At 41.3% G+C, this 23,952-nt stretch overlaps 1 protein-coding gene across 1 annotated transcript in view; it reads left to right on the top strand.

Annotated features, from left to right (window-relative positions):
• Positions 1 to 667: 667 nt before the first annotated feature.
• Positions 668 to 23,952, top strand: part of NGR-A16 (neuropeptide receptor A16) — an 82,418-nt gene continuing 59,133 nt past the window's right edge. The window contains exon 1 of the mRNA XM_028173647.2: positions 668 to 874. The gene's annotated coding sequence lies outside the window, so the exon portion shown is untranslated. The remainder of the gene's footprint in view (positions 875 to 23,952) is intronic.

Genomic DNA, 23,952 nt, shown 5'->3' with positions numbered 1-23,952 from the left:
TAGGCTAATATTTATATGAGTGTTGGACTCCCTAATAATAATGACAATAAATAATAAAGTTAATTAATACGTGAAAGCAAAAACTTTGTATCTCTTTTTACGAAAATTGCGCGGACGGAGGAGTATGAAATTTCCCACACATATAGAGAATATAGAGAAGAAGTGCACAATGCTAATAATTTTTTAAAATAATGCATTGAAACCTTACACACACTACATACCATGTATATGACGCACACACGCACGCAAACTATTTATTGTCAAAAAAGTTTGACAGTTCTTGACGTCTGTGGTCAAATTGAGAATAGATTAAATATTGTTAGTTTGATGTTTTTTTATGTTTTTTATAGTGTAGTCTTGGCGAAATTTGTGATTATAGAAGTATAAAATACAATCATTATAGTCGAATTTCGACTACTGCGGGACCTCTAGTAAAGTTAATTTTTATATGCCCAGCGAAGCGGACAAGTGCGGCTAGTTTCTAGTAGTAAATCTTTCGGGGTAAAAACAAAAAAAAAAGCAGAAATCCGTTTCTGATTCGCGGCGATACAGACGATTTCGAGTGAACTTCAAGAGCGTGACAGTGTCTACGTCCAATGTCTACGTCTACAGTGTCAATCGGTCTACATTAGTCTACAACGTCTACACTCGTCATTCGGGTTTCTTCAGTCGTCCCGGTGCCGTCGCGACCAGCGTACACAGCAACGGAGCTCAGACAAAAGCGCTCTCGTAAAAAATCGAATTGCTAAACTTATACAAAAATAAACTTTATTATTATTTACTATTAATGTCGATATTCTTTTGTTCTCGTGTGAAATTCTCCAACTCAGAGCATTGGTTAATGTGTGTGTGAGTTTTTCAAGTTACACATAAGGTAAGTTTTCAAAGGGCCTTAATTGTACATCGGTTTGTACGTATCAGAGATTTTACTGGTGGTAGGAACTCTTGTGAGTCCGCGCGGGTAGGTACCACCGCCCCGCCTATTTCTGCCGTGAAGCAGTAACGCGTTTCGGTTTGAAGGGCGGGCCAGCCGTTGTAACTATACTGAGACCTCAGAACTCATATCTCAAGGTGGGTGGCGGCATTTATGTTGTAGATGTCTATGGGATCCGGTAACCACTTAACATCAGGAGGGCCGTGAGCTCGTCCACACATGAAAAGCAATAAAAAAAATATTTCTAAACTATTTTAATAAGTTATTATAACGAAAATGGAATATGCATATATATTACAAACTAATCAAATTAATTTACGAGCTAGTATTATAAGTACAGTGATAAATTCTATTTAAAATAATATTTACGACTAAAGCCATCAGTAGCTCGGGTTTTGGGGTGACCGTTTTTTGTACTATTAGCTCAGTAAGATATCTAAAGCTCTTGCTTCCTGTCTTGGAAGCTTTTCAGCGTCAAAATGTATGACAAAATGATTGGAGCAATTGTGGTTTCTCTAAATGGCATGCATCGGCAATATACCGTGAACCATTTTTTATTAAGTAGACAAAAAGAGAATTACGTATTAGCTTAAGCTTGTAACGAAATTTGAAGGATAGGTTTCTATTACTGTTTCCTTTAAATCTCTTGTATAGAATACGAACGGGACTTTTATTTTATTTTATTGCTTAGACAGTGCGTTGCTTAGTGGACGAGCTCACGGTCCACTTGATGATAAGTGTTTACCGGAGCCCATCGACATTTACGACGTAAATGCCGCCACCTACCTTGAGATATCAGTTTTAATAACTATAATTGAGACCTTAGAACTTGTATCTCAAGGTGGGTGGCGCATTTACGTTGTGGATGTCTATGGGCTCCAGTAACCACTTAACACCAGGTGGACTGTGAGCTCGTCCACACATCTAAGCAATAAAAAATAATAATAATAATAATAGTATAATGGCGACCCCACCCTTCAAACCGAAACGCATTACTGCTTCACGGCAGAAATAGCCAGGGTTGTGGCACCTACCCGTGCGGACTCACAAGAGGTCCTACCACCAGTAAAAACTACTAGTTCGGATCAGAAATAGCTGTGTTGACAATTCGATTTTTTTATTGCACAAACGAGTGACGGCCCGTCAAACGTTAAGCGGTTACCGGAGCCCGTGAGATATCAGGACGTGAATAGCGGCACCGATCTTTTGGAACTTGAGGTCTATCTCTCAGCTGTATAGTGATAACGCAAAATGTGTAGTTTTATTACTATCGTTTTGTATTAGTAGTAAAAAAAAAAGTATATTTATTTGTGTTTATTCAACCCCTAAAAGTTTGTTGGATGTCTGGGCAAAGAATTAATTTTGGAATGACAAAAAACATATTAAATGTGTAATTTTAAAAGTCAATGATAATTTTTCGTTAATTTCAAATATAAAGAGAAGATATTGCGGTGTTTCGTATGAAATGGCGAACCATGACGGTGGTCTCTCCAATGTATATTTTCCCTCAATATATCATCCCATATAACTCAAGAAGGGTACAAGTCAGGCAGGCAATCGGTCGTACCAGTCCAAATCCCTGTGCAGCATGATAAAAGGATAATAAAGGATAAGAGCAAGGTGTGGAAGGCTTTAGAAGAAGAGTACTAACCCACAGACACATCCCACTGAGTTTCTCGCCGGATCTTCTCAGCGGGTCGCGTTTCCGATCCGATGGTAGATTCTGTGAAGCACTGCTCTTGCTAGTGCCAGTGTTAGCAACACTCCCGGTTGAGCCCCGTGAGCTCACCTACTGGCCCGGTGAACCTAGATTAACCCTTCGAGATTACTAGAGTCATCATTCTTTCCTATTACCCTCTGCTAGGGTGTAGGGCTCGAATCAAATTTTTCCATTTATATCGGTCTTGGGCAGTCTGTTCTAGCTCCTCCTACGTCCTGCCCAAGACCCCTAGCTCCTGCTCCACCGAGCGACGCCAAGTTGTTCTGGGGCGGCCTCTCTTCCTTTTGCCAGACACTTTCCAGGTCAGTGCTCTCTTTGATAGGTGGGTATCGGGCTTTCTCAAAGTGTGAACAATCCAATGCCACTTCCGCGTAAGGATCTCTTTCTCCATTGGTGTCTGCTTAGTGATCCTCCACAGCTCTTTGTTAGTGATCTTCTCAATCCAAAAGATTTTCAAAGATTTTCAAAGATTACTAGAATAGGTACGAAAAAAAAATGGTTCTTCAAATTGTATAGGGGTTTCTACTTAGAGGGCTTTTGTTGGTGTCGCAACACTATTCATGTACTCTGACGTGAGGTAGCCTTTTCATTGTTTACTATTTTGGATTAAGAGTCACACGGTCTTGTGGTAATCGTAAAACGCTTTTTAGAGTATGTTGTAAGGGCCCTACGTGTCGCATTAAGTTTTATGGAATTACGTAACAATAGTAAAAGTAATAGGAGATTTTGGCTGTCTTATAGTTGAGCTTAATGGCTTTGAAGTCCTTTTGGGTTAAAAGATAAGACGCCCGGTGCTTTCGTATCGAGCCATGCGACTCATCTGGTGTTTAAATCCCGCAGCTTGGTGCGACATTTCTAATGAAAAACTTATTTAACTTATATTCATGAATTATTTCACCGATGAAGAAATAAAGTGCTTTATTTAAAAATCAAATCAGAAAAAAAGAGTAGAGAGTGGTAGAGCATGTTGTGAGCTAATACGAATCGTTACAAATAATAGAGAGCATTAAAGAATAGCATTGAGTTTAAAAAAAAAACCAAATAGAGGGATAAAAGGCTGTTTTACTGGTAGTAAGACCTCTTGTGAGTCCGCTCCGGTAGGTACCACCACCCCGCCTATTTCTGCCGTGAAGCAGTAATGCGTTTTGGTTTGAAGGGTGGGGCAGCCGTTGTAAATAAACTGAGACCTTAGAATTTATATCTCAAGGTGGGTGGCACTTTTACGTTGTAACTTTTACGTTGGGCTTCGGTAACGACTTAAGACCAGGTGGGCTGTAAGCTTGTCCACCCATCTAAGCAATTTTTTTATTTTTTTTTACGTGAAATTTTTGCGACTTTACAGGATAGCCATTTAAACTATAAAACTTGGTAAAACTATCTTAGGATAGTCAAATATAAAAAAAAAATCTTCAGCTATTTTCAATGGAGTAAGCTTAATTGATTTTCAATTATAATTAAAACATCGAACTATTGAAGCTAATCTATACTAATATTATAAAGCTGAATAGTTCGTTTCTTTGAACGCGCTAATCTCAGGAACTACTGGAAAAAATCTTTCAGTGTTGGATAGCCCATTTATCGAGGAAAGCTATAGGCTATATAACATCACGCTAAGACCAATACAAACGGAGCACCAATAAAGAATGTTTCAAAATCGGGGTTTTTCCCCTTTTGAGAGCTTCCGCTGCGTGCGCTGCAGAAACGGTTAAAGTTTCGCTAAAATAATGTATTACAGAATTGTTCCCCTTTAACAAATCTAAAAAAAAAGTCCGCGACAGCATATGTCTATATGTTAAGGTTGGCTCACTATAACGTTTTTTATGCTAACCAAATTTGTTCTAGAATAAAGCATTATTTGTGAACTATTCCACACGGACGATGTCGCGGGCAAAAGCTAGTACCAAATAAAACCCACTTTTAATTACAAAATGACGCGTATTAAGCGGAATTGTGCTTAAACCAACAAGTATTTCACACCTCAATATTTTTTTTTAAATTAGTACACATATTAATATCAAGAAGTTTTGCATATGCGTAAACTCTAAGAGTGTAGCGGGCGAGTTATTAACCAAAACTCGGGCACAATTAACGGACAAAAAGCTATACGTTTGTCGTGTATTTCGAGACTCTATTTTTGATTTTCCTGTTCTTCTATACTTTGAAAAGGAGCAAAATTTCCAACTTTCTAAACATTTCTCAACTGAATAACTTTTGAACATATAATAGAGATACTCTTTTGACTGTTTTTTATGACGCTTTTATTAGCCAGACCCGGAATATCTATTAGTCATGTTTGGGAGGGTGGGCGTTATTATAATCAACGCGTTTGGCATGGGGGTTGGTTATCGCAAGGTACTGCTTTAATAGTCGGAGAACGCTATTGCTCATCCTCTGAGGAATTCCTTGGCCACTTTCTATGCTGTCTAATAAAACGATTTTCTAAACTTCATTATTATTTTTTGGTTCAACTTATTAAACTTTTAAAATGAAATAGTTGTTATGTTCCCCTTCTGGCTGAGCTTTTGCTTGCCCACCTGTCCTGGTGAAACTGGAAGGGCCTCCGGGCCACCAATAAATTCTAAAACATAAAAAAGTTGTTATGTTTATTAAGGATGTAAACCGGTTCGAAGAAAACCGGAGGAAAACCGGTTTTTATAGATACCGATAAACACCGGTTTTTATTTAAGAATATCGGTTTTTAAGTACGCGTTACGTTCACAGTCAGTGCTACCAGATCAAATATACAAACTACCGTGCTGCTAGATAAAAAATACCGTGTTACAGACTCAAATTGCCGTGCATTACATTTAAAAACTACAATAAAATTACCATGTAAAATATAAGAAAAACCTACTTTGAAAAAATACAATAGTATGAAATCAAAAATAAAAAGCTTTTTATTTTAGTATAGTATAAATATGATCATTAAGCCTATATAAAATATGCTCACTCTATTAATTTTATGAAGAAAATTCTTCGTTTGCACGTAAGTTTGTTTTATTTAATGATTATTTAGCCTTTACGGAAAAAACCTATGAATACCTTAAAAAAAAACGGTTTTTTGAGAAACAAATCGGCAATAAACCGGAGTCAGAAATCGTAATCGATTCACATCTCTATTGTTTATTACAATTTACAAAGGCTGCATATCCTATACATTCAACGCGGCCTTTTTCAAAAATAGATAACCAATAGTTAAATTAGTCGACAGACATGTAATATATACATATAAAAGATGTTATGCTTGTTAACGAGTGAACGTAATTCATATACTAAGGCTTGAGATTAAACGATAGCGCGATGCAGAAAGTGCGGCAGCGCCATCTATTGGTGTCGAAACAAAGGTTGAATTAGCTTAGGGGACGGCGCGTAGGGTTACCTACTGCACTCTACAATAGACAGGTGTTCAGATTTGATAGGGGTGTGATATATATATTTTTTTTATTTATTTCATTTACTTCAGATTTTGCGTCCATATTAAATTCATTAACAATTCATAGAGTATACCAGAATTAAATAAAAACAAATACAATCTCGGAATAAAACAAAAACAATAATAATAATAATATTAAAACAAAAAATCAAACTTTTTTTTTTTATTTATTTTTTATTGCGTAGATGGGTGGACGAGCTCACAGCCCACCTGATGTTAAGTGGTTACTGGAGCCCATAGACATCTACAACGTAGACGCGCCACCCACCTTGAGAGACAAGTTCTAAAATCTCAGTATAGTTACAACGGCTACCCCACCCTTCAAACCGAAACGCATTACTGCTTCACGGCAGAAATAAGCAGGGCGGTGGTACCTATCCGCGCGGACTCACAAGAGGTCCTACCACCAGTCATTACGCAAATTATAATTTTGCGGGTTTGATTTTTATTACACGATGTTATTCCTTCACCGTGGAAGTCAATCGTGAACATTTGTTGAGTACATATTTCATTAGAAAAATTGGTACCCGCCTGCGGGATTCGTACACCGGTGCATCGCTACATACGAATGCACCGGACGTCTTATCCTTTCAGCCACGACGACTTTATAATATGACAATTATAAAGAAAGAAGAAGAAGAAAGAAAAATAATAATAATATGACAAAAACTCAAAATTAACGTCAAAACTGCCTTAACCTAAAGGCTGATTTGGATCCAGAGTTCTCAACATGAACATAATTAATAGCATCACATAATTTAAAATTGATTTTATTAAAAAGCTTATACATGTATATAAGATTATTAGGTAATGTTGTTTTATTAAAATAAAACTTCAATGTGTTGCTCTAAAAGAACAAAGAAACGACATTTAAAGTTTATTTTATAATCTTGTAACTATCTAAATAGAAATCATTTTTATAAAATTTTACACAATGACATATTGTTTATCTGTGAAGGCTTTTCGACTTTACAACATGTCGACAGCGCATGCGTGACATAATTCAAATTAAAGAAAGGAATAACTTTCTTTACATGTATATACATTAATGAATCGGGAGTAATTGTGTTTTGGAAATTGATTGAAAATCATTTTAACACATTACAAACAAATACAAACATTTAGTTGTACCATTTTCTCCTCTGTTGTTTGTTGTTGATAATATAACAAAAGTAAAAATTTAATACACGAAATAAATGGACAATATGTCAGTTGATAATGAATGAAATTCTATCATCGCACGAACGCCTATTTACGAAAATTCATTCACGCTTTTTTTTTTTTTTATTGCTTAGATGTGTGGACGATCTCACAGCCCACCTGGTGTTAAGTGGTTACTGGAGCCCATAGACATCTACAACGTAAATGCGCCACACACCTTGAGATACAGTTCTAAGTTCTCAGTATAGTCACAACGGCTGCCCTACCCTTCAAACCGAAACGCATTACTGCTTCACGGCAGAAATAGGCGGGGCGGTGGTACCTACCCGTGCGGACTCACAAGAGGTCCTACCACCAGTAAAATTTTAAGTAACTGCAAGTCGAAACTGTTAATTAAAATACTAAATTCTAAAAGAATTACTTGCGTCCTTCCTAATGCTTACTATTTTATATTACCGGCTATAGAGGACACGCGAATGTCTTCCAATCTTCAAACGACAATCCAATTGTTATAAACATATAAACCCACCCGTAAAACTGTAATACACAATTGTTGCGGGTGTCATGGTCGATAGAGTCGATAGAGCTGAGTTAATTGGAGGTGTAGAGCAAAGAAACCGTGGCGGTAATAAAATGAAATGAAATGCGTTTATTTCAGGTAACTTAAGCCCATAAAATTTCACATACAATTACATAATATTTAAATAAAGATACAATAAAATTAAAATTACAATTTATCAGAATTTTTTACTCTTGGTAGGACCTCCTCTTGTGAGTCCACGTGGGACTATTTCTGCCGTGAAGCAATAGTAATGCGTTTCGGCTTGAAGGGTAGGGCAGCCGTTGTAACTACTATACTGAGATCTTAGAACTTATATCTCAAGGTGGATGGCGCATTTACGTTGTAGATGACTATGGGCTCCAGTAACCACTTAACACCAGGTGGGCTGTGAGCTCGTCCAACCATCTATGCAATAAAAAAAAAGGATTATTAAAATTAAAAATAAATAACAATCAAATCAAATGAAATTGAATTAAAATTATTAAAATTAAAATTGTCAACTACTAATATAAAATTGAAATTAAATATAAAGGAACTAATACAATAAATGATCGGCCCCTATAAGTGAAGAATGTAAGATGAGCTTCTATTTGCGCGGATGAAATCACACACAGTTCGCACCACGCGTCCACGAAGCCTTGAAATAATAGTGAGTTACAACGAAACTATTCGAAGATCTCCTAATAAAAATATTAAGGTACATTATTCTAACGTCGATGCTTCTGCAAAATCGAATGATTGAGTTATTATCGAATGCAACTTATGACTACTAGTGAGGAGCGTTGTTACTAATGAAGATTTATCGATGTTTTGTTTATTATGGTTTTTTTTATTGCTTAGGTGGGTGGCTCACCTGATGTTAACTGTTTACCGGAGCCCATATACATCTACAGCGTAAATGCCGCCACCCACCTTGAGATATAAGTTCAAAGGTCTCAAGTATAGTTACAACGGCTGTCCCACCCTTCAAACCGAAACGCATTACTGCTTCACTTGCTTTAAGTGGTGGTACCTACCCGCGCGGACTCACAACAGGTCCTACCACCAGTAATTAAGACACCATCTGTTTGGAAAGATGACGACAAATTCTTTGCTGCATTGCTTTAAGTCTACTCGTCGACTAACTCGGTAGTGGAGTAGTTAGCGGCCCTGACTGTTGCGCCTAGGGTCGTGGGTTTGATTTCCGCATGGGACAAACATTCATGTGACGGACAGGTTTGTTTGCTCTTTGTCTGAATGCTTATTATCTATATATATATATATATGTATATTTAAACGCTTATAGGTATGCCAATCTCTAGTACCATAACACAAGGAATCCTCAATTGGGGGGTATTACTTACTCTACTCTTCGGAAACCACGACTGCTGTAACAGAAATAGGCAGCAAGATGGTATCTACCTGTGCAAGCTTACTATAGCACCAGGAAATACTAAGGCAACGATTTAACCAGTTGTCTCATCCTTGAAATCGGACTGCTTGACTGCCTCCCTGCAGAAATATTTCTAGAAATATTTCTAAATATTAGAAATACTCATTGATAATACACATAAATTAGTTATAGATAAGCAATTCAAGCACTCAACAAAAATGTTTACGGGCGTGGGCCACTACATGGCTTCGCTTCGATTAGTTTCTCATTGCTCATGTTAATGTCAGTAATAAATTACCTATCCTATATTTTATTTTTAATGAGGGATGCTGTAAATTTTCAGAAACCACTAATTGATAAAATTTAATCAATTTGTTTATAACAAATACAGACTTGTATGATTAATTTGTTTTTTTAATTTCTGTGTTTAGTTACACAATAATTAAATGCCTTAACTTTAACAACATATAAGTTTAGGGGCATCCGCTACAAGATGTCGCTAGTTTCCATACAAAAAAAAATTGTCTTAAAGTATCGCAGTTTCAGGGCCCTGGAAATAGTTACGCGGGTATTTGTGATACGCCTCAGAAACAAATGCATTTAAATTTAAACAATTTCTTTACTTGAGGCGAGGAGTTGATCCTTGCTTTTTTTTTATAGTTCGTTGGGTGTACATTTACTTATTTATTTAATTTTAAGTAAAAGAGCTACTAGCATGTTTATAATGCCTAAGTCAATATCTACTAGATAATCAAGTGTGATGTAGAGTACTGGTGTAGTAGTAGGTCATTAAGAATACTTTCAATTTTGAAAAGTGTCAGCAGTTAGATCAGAATTCAGAATATTGGGCCAAAAATAGCGAAGGGAAAATTATAGTAGATGTAGGATCTACACTACATTTTGCACACCCGTATCTTCTAGATGATATTGGTAGACGATGTGCTAACGTTACTTAAAGAAAATTCTAATATTGAAAAATACTTTATCGATATCGATAGACGCTCAACACTAGTGTCCCGCAAAGAATTACGCAAATAGTTCAAAATAAAACGAACGTTTGTTACGAAAATCGTATTTAATGCAATAAATGATAAATAATGTTGAGTTAAAAATAAAATCGCGGTGGAGTATTTTAAACAATACAAGAACAGTATTACGCGTCTGTTATATATAGATCGAACACGTGCTTACATAGCTTTTTTTCTTACGTTTGTAGGCAGACGAGCATACGACCTACCTGATAGTAAGTGGCTACTGTTGCTCATGGACATCAGCTATGCCAGGGACACAGCCATGTCGCTGCCTACTGTTACGCGCTGAGGTTCGGGATAAATAAATATTCTACCGAAGTATAAGTTAACACTGTATTAGCACTTAGAACACACACAGAACACTTTAAAATTCTCAATTCGCTTCTTCCGCTTCGCTTCAGGTAATCCGTTCACTTCACTTCGAGTAGCTCCGATTACTGATTGCTTCGTGCCATTTCTGCAACGCTTTTATAGTCGATACGACATCCCTAGAATCGTCGAGAACATTCCTCACGAGTCGAGTACCTTCGACGTGTTTCCGCTATCTGACGGTAGATGGCGTTGTACTTATTGAGGGCTTTAGATGCTATTAGATCCTTCGATATTCGTTCGATTGTTCGGCGATAGATTGCGTTACTCTTATCGGCGTAACACTACTATACATATATATTAGCTAATATAACTTCGGCTTACGTTATTATTAATTAGAACTACATACTTCGTAGCTGTGGGTCGCGCAATTGCTTAAACTGGTCAACAAAGTCGCGACCGATCTGGTGTTAAGTGTTTACCGTAATCCATAGATATTACCATGTAAATTACAGACTTGTTTAGCAATTACACAATTTGTTTTAGCGAATTTTATTGCACCGTCCTATTCCTTCATCGCGGAATTGATTCCAGAATGTGAATCAAGTACATAAAATATGTATATTGTGTTAGAAAAATTGCGTCGACAACGTTTTCAGATCTAGCAACGTGAGTGATAAAAGGAAAATATTAACGCCCGAAAAAAAAATCGGTTGTCTGTAAAGTCGGCTTACTGACGATAGTTCAACGTGACAACGTCATAAGAAAATACTGATGGAATGGTTTCATTTTTCAAAATAAATTTTAATTTTATTTCTTTGATAGATATTTTGTTTGGACAATTGACACCACATTCACTTTTCACTGAACTTCATACTTGACGAAAACATGTAAATGTATTATTGTATAGCAGCTGTCCACGCGGATGCATCGCTCACTCAAGTAGGAGAGAGACAGATGTCGAACGCTGCCGAACGAGGCCGATTGTGCCTCTTTGTCGCTCGTTGCGCGCTCTCGCTCAAGCCTTAAATGGAACACCTCAGAGCGAGGTAACGCCGCATGAGTTATGTTTTTTTCGTGCGTGCAGCCGGCTCCATCGAATTATAAGACGTTGTCACGTCAAAACTGTTTTCTGAACAAAAATTATAATGGTACTTCAAATGTTAACAAATCTTTATTTTTCGCAATAATGAAATAACACTTTTTTTAAACATATTATTATTCGCAACATGCTTCGTCAGATTATACTTCAAATTACATACTGTAAATGTGTACTGTTAAAAATGAGACCTTAGAACTGATTACTCAGGGTGGGCATTTTCTTTGTTGATGTCTATGGGCTCCGGTAGCCACTTCAGACTGGTATGTGAGCTAGTTCACACAACTAAGCAAAAAATCATATGAATTCCTCATCCAAAAATATAAATTACTTGATGCTCATATATGCTCATTTATCGATAAAAAAGTGTTTGTCTTTTATCAAATATCTATACTAATATTATAAAGCTGAAGAGTTTGTTTGTTTGAACGCACTAATCTCGGGAACTACTGGTCCGATTTGAAAAAAACTTTCAGTGTTAGATAGCCCATTTAATGAGGAAGGCTATATAAACTATATTATTATATTTGTTTGTTTGTTTGAACGCGCTAATCTCAGGAACTATTGACTACTACTATTATTAAAAAATATGTTCACTTTCTATGTAAATGAAGGGGCGGGTAAAATTTACCGTTATGCCAAAGTAACTATTCCACGCGGACGAAGTCGCGGGCAAAAGCTAGTATGTTATATGCTCATTTATCGATAACAAAGTGTTTGTGTTTTATCAAAGAACATAAATTGCTAGGCTATAAACGTTTCATTCCTAATTATTTTACTCGGTGCTTTAAAAGTGTTTTCCTTGGTGAAAGCTGCCAGCGACGATTAAGCTTTATTAAGCTTTACGGCTCGAGACGATATGAAGTTTGATTTCGTTCTATGCGTTTTTATTTAAAAAGTGATTCGTTTAATTTATTTTGTTCGTCACGCTTTTTGTATTAATATTCCATTAAGATATTAATAGAATAGTTTAGTATCATCCCATTGAGATGTGTTTTGTTTGTGATGGATGGTTTTCTTTTTTTTTATTGCTTAGATGGGTGGACGAGCACACAGCCTACCTGGTGTTGGTTACTGGAGTCCATACACATCTACAACGTAAATGCGCCAGTCACATTGAGATATAGTTCTAAGGTCTCAGTATAGTTACAGCAACTGCTCCACCCTCCAAGCCGAAACGCATTAGTACTTCAAGGTAGAAATAGGCAGGGCGGTGGTATCTACCCGCGCGGACTCACAAGAGGTCCTACCACCAGTAAAAATTCGAGCGATTCAGCCTTTTTGTTAGATTTATTTTATTTGTATCGCTACAATGAGAAAATAGTGTATTTTCTTTTGTTTTAAATAAAAAATAGTAATTGTTAACGAAAAATGATTTCAACAATTAAGCATACGTTTCGCGGTCATAGCAATAAATAAGCCGGAATTTAGCGATAATTGAAAATAATAACATAAAACTTTCAGGAATAACCGTGTAAACAATACTTCGAAAGCTCCACGACAAACTCAAGCCCATACAGGTACGATATCAATCATGATATCGATACCCCAATCCAAGGTTGGGGAACTGTCGTATGTCAAGCTGCCAATTTCATCAACGTAAAATAAAATATGGTGGACCGTCCCTTTATATAAACGGTTCGTAATTTTATCAACAAAGCAAAGAAAAAGAAACATATTATTTTGTATGTAACCTCAATAATATGATTTATGACATAAATCTTAAAAGAATTTAGTTATAAAGGTGACATAAATGGTAATTTGAGTATTGAAACATTGAAACGCCATCTTGGTTAGTTGCCCTCAATTAAGAAAAATAGTATTATTATTCGCCAATAGATGTCGGGAAGAGTTGATTATTGAAAACACGAACAAAACAACATTTTCTGAAAATAAATCGTAGCTAGATCGATTTATCGCCCCCGGAATCCCCTGTATACTAAATTTTATGAAAATCGTTGGAGCCGTTTCCGAGATTCAGATTATATATATACAAGAATTGCTCGTTTAAAGGTATAAGATTAAAACACTAGCTTTAGCCTGCGACTCCGTCCGCGTGGAACATTTTGGCATAACGCTAAATTTTAACCACCTCACTTCATTTACGTAGAGAGTGAAAATATTTTTGAATTATAGAATGTTACGGAGCTATTTAAACCCCTATTTTGAAACATCCTTTATTGGTCCTCCACTTGTATTGTGATGTTATAATATAGCCTATAGCCTTCCTCAATAAATGGGCTATTTAACATTGAAAGATTTTTTCTAATTAGACCAGTAGTTCCTGAGATTAGCGCGTTCAAACAAACAAACTCTTCAGCTCTATAATAATAGTATAGATTTTTGTAATATTGAAATATAAAAAACATACAAAACTGGTGAAGCAATAGCTTTAAATGTTGTTTCTTTTTATAAGAGCAACTTAGTTTGTGCCATAGTTTTACTAGGCTAAACTTTATTTTGATGTGAATATAATAATATATATATATTTTTTTTTATTGCTTAGATGGGTGGACGAGCTCACAGCCCACCTGTTGTTAAGTGGTTATTGGAGCCCATAGACATCTACAACGTAAATGCGCCACCCACCTTGAGATATAAGTTGTAAGGTCTCAGTATAGTTACAACGGCTGCCCCACCCTTCAAACCGAAACGCATTACTGCTTCACGGCAGAAATAGGCGGGGCGGTGGTACCTACCCGCGCGGACTCACAAGAGGTCCTACCACCAGTAATTATATGTACATATATAATTTAAACTTTGCCAATACGTAATTAAGATACAAATTACAATTACGTATGTTAGGTAGGCAGCAACTTAACTTTGCCCCTGATGCTTACTGACCTTCATGAGGGCTGGTAACCACTCACCATCAGGTGGACTGTATGCTCGTTTGCGAACAGTGAACAAATTGTGCATGCAAATTATTATTTTAGTAAAGAAGTAAATTAAATGTGTATAGTTAAGGATAACTCAGAAAGTTAAAGTCAGATGTTGTTATAATTTAAATGGGACCACATGAGAAGTGTCAGCTTTCAAATGAAGAAAACCATTAATCATTAAAATCATATTACAAGAGTTTTATACATAAAGGGAGCAGTCGAATTAAGAACCTTCTCATTTTTTGAGATCGGTTAATTAGTAGGATTTTTATGGCTTCAGTGGGTGGACGAACTTACATCTCAACTTTTTTTTATAGCCCTTTTAGACAGACGAACATACGGCCCACCTGATGGTGAGTGGTTACCGTCGCCCATGGACTTCAGCAATGCCAGGGGCAGACCCAAGCCGCTGCCTACCGTTGAGTACTCTCCACAAGCCTCGTTGCGCTCGGGAAACACCGTGGAGGGGAGCTCATTCCAAAGCCGGATGATACGTGGCAAAAAAGATCTCTGGAAATGCACTGTGGATGACCGCAGTGGCTCCAGGTAGTATGGATGAACTCTACTCCGGTGGCGGGCGGTGCGATAGTAAAAAGGAGATGATGGAATCATCTTAAATAATTCCTTCGACTCCCTATTACAACAACTGGTATTATAAGGTTACCGGAACCCATAGACGGATATCTAACGTAAATGTCGCCACCTACCTTGATCCGATCACCCTGCTGTCGCATGTGGACGAGGTGTTCGATCATCTGTTGCTGATAGGGGTGTCACCGCACATCCTAACCCCGAGGTTACCCTTCTGGATTCACTTCACCCCTGCCCTGTGTGGCAGGGAGCGTCTACCCGGGCAGAGAAGTTCCGTGCCCTCGCTTACGGGAGCACGACGATCCTTCTTCTTCCTACCTTGACACATGAATTCTAGTCTCAGTTGAATAGTTACAACGCCGAAACGCATTACTGCTTCACGGCAAGAATAGGCAGGGAGGTAGTAGCTACCCAATCTAACCGGTGCCATCTAGGCGGGCTCCGGATAGCCTGCCGACCGAGAGGGCTGGCGGTCGTAGCGCCGACGACCACCGGTGCGGCGTCCTGAGTGGAAGAGTGATGGGAGAGATGTGCTCCGCGCTAAACACTTCACTTTCCCCCTTTGCCTTTTCATGAGTTCTGTTTCATGCGAGGTTCGAACGTGGGTTGTTGAGCGACAGGAGGTTTTAGTCAGTTCGACTCTGACATGCCCCGCCCTCTATCCCCAGAGGAGGGGGGAAGTCCGGTGATTTCCTCCTGAACAAAAATAAAAAAGGGTAGTAGTAGCTACCTATAGTGGTACCACTAGTAATTTGTTAAATTACTAAAAGTTATCGTGATTATTTGTTAAAAACATATTTCATTACAAGAAATGGTACCTGTCTGCAAGATTCGAATACCAGCACAGACGCATCGCTTGATTCGAGTGCAATGAGCGTCTTATCTTCTAGAACAAGCCGACTACAATTTGGATGATGTACTTAAACACTTCAGATACAATTCTAGCAGAAAAAGAATACCAAAGCAAAAACGACCCTAAGTACACACACACGGATACAATCTTATCGACATCATCTTTAGCAGCGTCATACCGGCGTATAACTTATTGTGTTTACTTTATCTAGCACGACTAATATTTGGAGTGTAATATCGTAATGAGAATTGGAGATGTGATATCAGAACCAAAACACCCGCCATACATATGATCGGACACAAATAAACTCTATTTTTTTACAATTATAATTACTGATGGTAAAAAAAAGGACCTCTTGTGAGTCCGCGTAGATACCACCACCCTGTCTATTTCTGCCGTGAAGCAGTAATGCGTTTCGGTTTGAAGGGCGGAGTAACCGTTGTAGCTATACTCAGATCTTAGAACTGATATCTCAAGGCGTGTGTCGCATTTACGTTGTAGATATCTATGGGCTCCAGTAACCACTTAACACCGGGTGGGTTGTGAGCTCGTCAACATATCTAAGCAATAAAAAAAAAAAAAAATTTTTTTTTTTAAATAAAGCACTTTATTCCTTCATCGGTGAAATAATTCATGAATATAAGTTTGAAATAATTCATGAATGTAAGTTAAGTAAGTTTTTCACTGGAAACATCGTACCAAGCTGCGGGATTAGAGCACCAGTTGAGTCGCATGGCAAAAAAAAGGAACTCTTGTGAGTCCGCGCGAGTAGATACCACCACCCTGTCTATTTCTGCCGTGAAGCAGTAATGCGTTTCGGTTTGAAGGGCGGGGTAGCCGTTGTAGCTATACTGAGATCTTAGAACTGATATCTCAAAGTGGGTGGCGCATTTACGTCGTAGATGTCTATGGGCTCCGGTAAATAGGTGGGATGTGAGATCGTCACCATCAAAGAAAAAGAAAAAAAGTAACACATAAAGCATCTGGACGCAGGCAGGCTTCTCGAAGAAACTGGGGTGATCCAATAAGATCATAAGTCCAATACAATCGTTAGTCGGATCGTGACTATTTAAAGGTATTGAAATAAGAGTTTGATTTTATTATAATAATACTATGTGATGATGATGGTGATGGGATTTATTCGTTTTTTTATTTTTATTGCTTAGATGAGTGGACGAGCTCACAGCCCACCTGATGTTAAGTGGTTACTGGAGCCCATAGACATCTACAACGTAAATGCCGCCACCCACCTTGAGATATAAGTTCTAAAGTCTCAGTATAGTTACAACGGCTGCCCCGCCCTTCAAACCGAAACGCATTACTGCTTCACGGCAGAAATAGGCAGGGCGGTGGTACCTACCCGTGCGGACTCACAAGATGTCCTACCACCAGTAAAAACCATATTTTCCACATATTTAGTAACAAAAATGTTTTAATGTTCCTCGTAGTTTCCTTCAAATCTTTCCTAAGCTTTGAGTTCAATAAAAGCTACATTAGTTATAATTCTGCTACATTCGCATACTTTTAAATTTAAAAAACCTTAGACTCTAATTGAAAGAAGAAGCCTGTTTTATTTTCATTGAAATTTGGTTAAAAAGCTTTCCCAATTTATTTGGAATTAATGAAGCAGCCAGAGAGAGGGCTTTAAAAGGAGGCCCTGTACTTTCATGTTGCCCTCACAATGGGCTTTTAAGATAAACATTCCATTGAGTTCATTTAAACAATATAATATTTTTAGCGAGGAAAATCCTTTATTGTATTGCCTATATTGCCACTTTAATGTACTGTAAGGAGCCTCCGAAACATCGTCATCGAATACTCGCCAAACCTATATAAGGAGGGTACTTAGATAATTCCGCACATTTTGCTCGTTACATTCGGAGTGCACGGACGTTTGGCGATAATCAGTGTTAGATGTACCCCCATTAGCTAAAATGTTAGATGTACCCCCACTAGCTAAACGCACTATACCGAGTAAACCTATAAAAGCACCGTATTTGGCGCTGCTCGGCGCATTCCCGATCCTGCGGACAGAATGGAAAGTATTTTTTATTAATGATTGAAGGATTACTGGTGGCCCGGAGGCCTTTCCAGTTTCACCAGGACAGGTGGGCGAGCAAAGGCTCAGCCAGGAGGGGTGGGATTTGCTAACAGCTACCCGAGCGCCTCCGAAGGAGACCTAACAGCTCAAGAGCAGCTGCTTCGCGAATGAATCTACTACCGGATCGGAATCGCGACCCGCTGAGAAGATCCGGCGAGAAACTCAGCGAGCTGATTCATGGGTTAGGTTGCACGGCGAACTCTTTGTCGAGTTCGACGAGTACGGTTACCGAGGTCCCTAAGCCTGCTCCTAGAGCTGAAGGCGTCTAGTGCAAAGGTTATTGGATCTGAGGGATCCGTAAGGACGTGTCTAGGGCGTCGACGGTGACTGGCTCCTGCATGATCAGGATTCGGGGAGTAGTCAGCGGCGGCTACGATAAGGCGATTATCATGACGCATAGCCTTATCGAAGTACCGTTCCGACGCTGACTTCATGTATTTCTGGATAGATTCGAGGCCCAGGTCGTCGTGTAGGTCAACGTTCCTCACGAACCACGGAGCTCCGACGGCTAACCTGCAAAAGCGGGATTGTAGAGATTGAAGGGTGTGTATGTGTGTGCGGGCCGCGTGAGCGAACACCACACTCGCGTAAGTCATGACGGGCCTTATGCAAGTTTTGTAAAGTGTCACCTTGTTCCGAAGGGACATTTTACTCCGCTTACAGATCATGGGGTAGAGTCTACCGAGAATAAACGCGGCACGGTCACGGACTGATTTTATATGCGGGCGGAATGTCATCGATGCATCCAGGGTAACGCCCAGGTACTTGACCTTCCTGGCCCAGGGTATGGATTGACTAAAGAGAGTAATCGGGGGTGTGAGATTCCTCCTCCTAATACGGGAGGAAATCCGTGTGGAGCTTCCCCTCTGAAATAGCACCGCAGTACTTTTCGCTGGGTTGATGTCTATGCGCCATTTTCGGAACCACTGTCCTAGGGCTAGGGCTGCGCTCTGAAGCTTCTTCGCGATTAGGGACTTGTTTCTACTGGAATAGTAAACAGTCGTGTCGTCGGCGAATAAAGCTAAATGGGTCGGCGGCGACCGGGGAATATCGTTAACGAATAAGCTAAATAGGAGGGGTGAGAGGACAGAGCCTTGCGGGACTCCAGCTGTGAGAGGTCGTGGGGAGGAGCGGGTTCCCTCGACTCGATATCGAAAAGAGCGGTTCGACAAGAAGTCCCGTATGATGAGCACGAGACTATCCGGCACGCCCATGTTGAATAGTTTGAAAATCAAACCGTTATGCCAGACTTTGTCGAACGCTTTTGCGACGTCGAAGAAGAGAGCTCCCGTGTATAACGGTTTTGGTCGATTAAGCCCCACAAGAATGTGCTCCGTGAGGCGGTGCACCTGTTGAACGCATGAGTGATTTGTACGGAATCCGAATTGTTCATCGATGAGAATGCCCTTGGATGAGACGAAGTCTCTGAGGCGTTTGTAGAGCAGACGCTCATACAGTTTGCCTAGAGACATGAGGAGGCTAATCGGGCGGTAGCTCGTCGGATGATTTTTTGGTTTACCGGGTTTATGTATGCCGATAACGTCCGCTTCTTTCCACACCGCGGGAAAGATACAGTTCGCCATAGCGGCATTGAAAATAGATGCCAACATCACGATGAGTTGGATGGGTAGAAGTTTAATAACGCGGTTGGATATACCGTCGGAACCGGGAGCCTTGCGAGGACGTAGGTCTTTGATCAAGTCTTTAACTTCCATCGGGGTGACGGATGGTAACGCGTCCGAGGGTGGCAAGGAGACTCTGCGTTCTACCTCACTGTCTACAAATTCTACATGAACAGGGTCCACGGATTGAGTGCTGGGCGTGCACTGGGTTTGCAATGTATCAGCCAGCAGCTCTGCTTTTTCATCATCATCGAACGCCGCGAGTCGGCCTGAGGGGCCTACGAGGGGGGGCATAGTTACTACCGTATCCGATTTGAGAGTACGAGCTAAGCGGTAGTAAGACCTTTGAGAGGGCGCGAGTCTTTCTAAGAAATCAGACCATCTGGCATCTCGGACTTCGGCGATGCGAGACTTTACGTCGCGTTGTAGGGCACGCATTCGAATACGATTTTCCGCGGTAGGATACCTGTCGTAGGCGCGTATCGAGGCGTTCTTAGCTCTAAGGAGTTCCCTAATATCGTCGGACAATTTGAAGCGGTGAAGGAAGTCCTCCGCTACAACTTGTTTCGATGACCTATCTAATGTCGAGGTGATGTGTGACGTTAAGATGTCTATGGCTTCAGCGGTATCCTGAGGAGACGGGGTAGAGTCTGGGTTAAACGGGAGCGATGGTGGATCAGATTCAGCCAGGCTGATGCCCAGCGTGTGCCAATCCACCACAGTCCTCGTGACGGGAACGGAATCGGGAGCGCGACCGAGCTTCATAACGACGGGACGGTGGTCTGAATCTAACTCTGAAACTACTTCGATCGAGTGTAAGCGCAGAGTTACGTTTTTTAATAACGCTATGTCGAGTATATCCGGGCGATGCGCGATATTTAGCGGGTAGTGAGTCGGGGTTAGCGGAGCGACGATATCGAAGGCGAGATCATCGACTAACGCGTCAAGCCGCCTGCCATTCGGGGTTGTAGTGTGTGAGTTCCACCTGATGTGTTTACAATTTAGGTCGCCCGCCAGAATGACAGAGCTCCCCATGCCGAGCAGCGCCTCGATATCACTGCTTAGAACGATCTTATCCGGTGGAAGATAAACGGACGCGATAACGATCGGCGCGTGTCCCGTCAGTGAGATTCGGCACACTGATGCTTCGATATTAGCGAGCGCGGGAGGATCGAGCGGGACGCAATGCAGGGCTCTTCTATAGTAAATGACGGTACCACCACCACGAGCAGAGAGCCTGTCGTTCCTGACCATGTTATAGTTCGCGATTTTAGGGTCACGGCGCGCGGGCTTAAGTAGGGTCTCCTGCACTAAAAAGATATCAATTTGATGGTCACGCAAAAAGTCAGAAACCTGATCACGTTGATTTGCGAGACCGTAAGCGTTAAAAAATCCTATCGTTACGGATAGGGGCTTTATTCTACTTATATACGCCATTGATTACCGGCGGAGTGAGGGGAGGACGTACGTATTTAATGACGCGTATACGTCGGCGTATTCTTGCACAACGGCGATAAAGTGTTGTGCAGTGGAGGCAGCGCGAATGGCGTCGCCCAAAGCGTTAACGCGCTCAAAGTTGATCGACTGAAAGAAGTCGATCGCTAAAGCGAGATTGTCGGACGCGGTCGGAGGGCAAGTCGCGGGAGAGGGACGAGTCGCGGGGGCGGGACGAATCGCGGAGGAGGGAGTTGTAGCCGTGTTCGTGTACGGCAGCGGTTTCGCCCAGGCCGAGACACTGGGCACCGGCGCCGAAACGAACGCTGGCTTAGCCTGCGACACAGAGGGTGCCGAGGCTTTGATGTCTGGGCCGGAAGCTCGGAGGCGGTTTTGGCGGGCGACGCGTCGATTTATTTTAGGGGCTCGGGGGCATCCGCGGTAATTTGCGGGGTGACCCTGTGTTCGACACAGGACGCAGCTAGGCGGTTCCGTCGCGGTTTTTTGATCGCGAGTGCATAGGGCCGTGGCGTGATCGCCTAAGCACTTGACGCATCGGGGGCGCGCGTGACAGTTACGGGAAGAATGCCCGTATAATTGGCAGTTATGGCACTGGCTAGGTGTGCCTTTCTTGTGTGGGGTTTCGACTGCGATTCCGGAAAGGCTACAGACCGTTCGGATGTTGAATATTTGCTTACCCTCGGGGGTAGGCTGGAGGGCGACGAGAACCATATTATATGGCTCCCTTCCGCGGCCTGTATGCATGCGGTGTACGGAGTTAACCGGTAGGCCTTGTTCGAGAAGGTCGGCCTTAACGAGCTCGGCATCCAACTCTTTAGGGATGCCACGTATAACGGCACGGAGTTCGCGCTCGTCCTGGAGCGTATACGTGTGGAAACTTATACGCTCCTTACGGAGGTAACTTGAGAGGGCCCTATGGTCGTCGGGTGTTCGAACCTTAATTTGAATGCCGTTCGCGAGGTTACGGGCATTCGTGAAATTGATATTTTTGGCCTTAAGGGCCAGGGAAACTCGTTCCCAAGCTGCCTTCTCTTGAAGGATTACCGGGGGAGGAGTCTGGGTTTTATTTTGTGCCACCGGACGCGGCGACGGAGTGGCACGGGCTGGAGGCGCAACGGGAGTCTGAGGGCGGGGGCGCGACGCGTTCGCGGCTTTGCTAATTTTAGCGGCCGCGGGAGCTCGAGACTCCGCGGCACGCTTCTTACCCTTTTGCACCAGGGTGAATCCATCCGTCGATGAGGCGGGGGCGAGGTCGACCTCCATCTCCGAGTCAGAGTCGGAGGACGAGGAGGCGGGCGCAGGTGACCTACGAGTAGGTGTTTTGGAGGGTGCGACGGAGGCCGCGGATGATCGCGCTGCTGGAACGGTGACCACGGCGGACGACGCAGCAGTTTTACTCGCCAGTATAGGCGACGCGGGAACGGCAGGCACGACGGAGGCTGCGGTGCTCGATGCAGAAGCTTTGCACGCAGGTACAGGCGACGCAGGAGCAGCGAGCTCGGCGGAGTCCACGAGAGGGCTCGCGGTGTGATCGGCCTTGAAGGCCTGAAACTCGGAAGTGAGCTTTGGGTAGCGAAGCCGGAGAAATTCCGCAAATACAGCGTCCATGATGGCTACGTGCCCAGGTGGGGCTACCCTGGGTCTTAGAAAACACTCGCCTTGCGGCGAGGCCCCAATATCTCGGACCTGAGCGGTTCTATTGAACACAGGTGGCGATGCGGCACGATTACTACAGGACAAAGAAAAAAAACACAACAAAACGGAGATAACAAAAAGAAACAAAACAATTAAACACTTCCAGGAAGACAGTTTGTCGGCAGATGTACCACGAACACAGAAATAACAAAAGGAAACAAAACAATTAAAAACTTCCAGAAAAAACACTTGGTCGGCAGATGTACCACGAACACAGGCCGCGCGAACAATGGCCGGGCGAACAAAGGCCGGGCAATCGAGTGGTCGATGAGCACGTCCGCACGTGACGGGTGCCTCTATCGGAATGAGAATGGAAAGTAGTCGACGTCGCCCAAAACACGTCATTTCGGATCCTCCTGATCCACTAACGGTGCTTCTAGGTACTTCAAGCACCGGTCACCGTTCTCGTCGAACCCGACGAAGGGCTCGACGAGTAAATTAACTCTCAGACACAGCCCACTGAGTTTCTCGCCGGATCTTCTCAGTGGGTCGCGTTTCCGATCCGGTGGTAGATTCTGCGAAGCACGGCTCTTGCTAGGGTTCGTGTTAGCAACGTCATCAGGTTTGAGCCCCGTGAGCTCACCTACTAGTTAGGGTTACGCTGGAATAGCCTCTCAAGGATACCAGCTTAGGTAGGAAAAAAACAAAATAAAAAAAAAAGCGTCTCGGCGACTTGAGCATTGACCGGCGCTGGGTACGGACGTTCGCGGACTACTCGGCATACTCATACGTGATTCGTGATTCGTGATTTGTGATTTGTACTTAATTAAAAATTAGTAAGATAAGGTTAGGCCACTGGCAATTGTTTTTTTATTCATTTCTCACTTCTGATTTCTAATAGTACCTAAAATATAACACAAACAATTAGATTACAAAATTGCAACAATATTTTGCCAACTAAACATTTCGTGAAAACAAGAAACACTGAGTAAGAAAATAAAAGTTTACTCAGCAGAATTCCAGGCTCCAGAAGTAGAACTCGTAAAGTTTTATTCATACAGAGTTATCAAAGCTTAAAAAGCCCATTATAAGAAGATTATCAAAAGCGCTTCAAGTCTATTACGTTTTTCGGAACCGATAAGATTTTTAACTTAATAAAACTCATTCGAATCGAGCCATTACTCTAGTATAC

Source organism: Bombyx mandarina, chromosome 20, assembly GCF_030267445.1.
Source record: "Bombyx mandarina strain Sakado chromosome 20, ASM3026744v2".
Taxonomy (NCBI): Eukaryota; Metazoa; Arthropoda; class Insecta; order Lepidoptera; family Bombycidae; genus Bombyx; species Bombyx mandarina.
Note: the sequence above shows the minus strand (reverse complement) of the source record. Positions and strands in the feature narration are given on the sequence as shown.